At 50.8% G+C, this 1723-nt stretch overlaps 1 protein-coding gene across 1 annotated transcript in view; it reads right to left on the minus strand.

Moving 5' to 3' along the window:
* The window catches only part of LOC107084481 (IQ motif and SEC7 domain-containing protein 2-like), a 49208-nt gene that overhangs the window by 46824 nt on the left and 661 nt on the right, over nucleotides 1-1723 (minus strand). The window lies entirely within an intron of this gene.

Raw genomic sequence — 1723 nt, forward strand, 5'->3', positions numbered from 1 at the left:
CTGATTAGAACCTGATTGGAACCTCATCAGAACCTGATTAAAACATGATTAGAACCTGATTGGAACCTCATCAGAACCTGATTAGAACCTGATAATTTGGACTTTTCCAGCTTTCATAGCGAGAGCTGGAAGCTGGAGGGGAACTGGATCCTGGATCATCAGAACTTCCTGAACTGGGCCAAAATGACCAGATGAAAATGAGGTTTAGATGGTTGTTTGGATTTCTGGTGGGACTCATCTGATGAATCAGTGGATGGATGGGAGGAAGCTGTCCCCTACCAGCCTCTACTGGAGCGGTTCCGGTTCTTTTAGAAAAGAAGAACTTTAGAACAAACAGGCCGATCCTGATGGTTTGTTATGGTTTGATTGGACGGATCCTGGTTCTGATGTCTGTCTGAACGGTGGACTAACCGGACCTATCAGTAGAACAGAAGCATACAGGCCAGAGGGTAACCCGGTACCGTTAGACCCGCAGGTCCAGAAAAAAACAGCCTCTAACAGCATCTGCTTCGGCTGATTCCTGCTGACGGCGCCGACTGGAAGAGGCGGAGGATGGCCGTGATGCACCCGCCATGACACCCGCCATGTTTTCACAGGATCACAGACACTCTGCCGGAGAGAGGAGGAATCTGGACCGTCTGGTTCTGTCTGCGCTCTGACAGCAGACTGATGCCCAGCGAAGGTTAACCTCCTGACCCCACAGAGGAGCAGCATGGCGCAGCCAGAACCCATCAGAACCAGCTGCTGTGGTTCTGAAATATTCCTCAGGCCCAACATCTGCTTTAATGTGTCAGGACAATCATCTACAGTCCTGATCCAATGCTCAGCAGCTGCAGCCAGGTGTCGGTTATACACTATACCATTTTTTGGCCTTTTCTGGACGCCCGACTTCAGCAGGTCAGCATCAGATGGAAGGATGAGTGACGGCCGGAGAGCTGGAGCTACCTTCCTCTGGAGAACCTTGGTACCAGCTGCTGGACGGGGCAGGTTAACCTCCTGACACTTTGCTCAGGTTTCACTGATCTCTGCAGAACCAAACCCATCGAAACCCGTCTCTGCATCACTCTGGATCTTCCACCCTCACCGCTATTAGAACAGGCTGACCACACCAGGAACCCAGAAGAACCTGCAGGTTCTGAACCCAAAGTTCAGCTGAACCCGTTTCCAGTGAAGTCATCTAACGGTGCGACGCGTTTCACTTCCTCCTTCATCAGGATGAGACTCAATGGAAGCTCTGGAGCTGCAAAGATCAGCAGATATGTGCAGAACCTGGAGCTCAGCTGAGACAGTTCAGAACCTGAACACGGTGGTGGCAGCATCATGCTGTTGGACAATGGATGGAGTTCAGTCAACCCTGTTAGAGGCCAGAAGAGCTGGACTGGAGGAACACCTCACCAAGCTACCATGCAGTGGTTAGTTCCTAGTCCAAGTCCACAGCAGAGTCCGGTCGCTGGTGAAACGAGACCTCAGATGTTTCCAGATGTTCTGGTAAAGATGTTAACAATCATCTGCTGGCTAGCAGTTAGCATGGTGGGCGGAGACGCTTGGTGAGGTCATGACCTTTATGGAGACAAGTTCTAACATTCCTCTGAGAGCAACCAGAACCACAACCAGAACCAGAACCACAACCAGAACCAGAACCACAACCAGAACCAGAACCACAACCAGAACCACAACCAGAACTAGAACCAGAACCACAACCAGAACCACAACCACAACCAGA

Source organism: Cyprinodon variegatus, unplaced genomic scaffold (genome assembly GCF_000732505.1).
Source record: "Cyprinodon variegatus isolate N-32 unplaced genomic scaffold, C_variegatus-1.0 Scaffold101, whole genome shotgun sequence".
In the NCBI taxonomy this organism is placed as follows: Eukaryota; Metazoa; Chordata; class Actinopteri; order Cyprinodontiformes; family Cyprinodontidae; genus Cyprinodon; species Cyprinodon variegatus.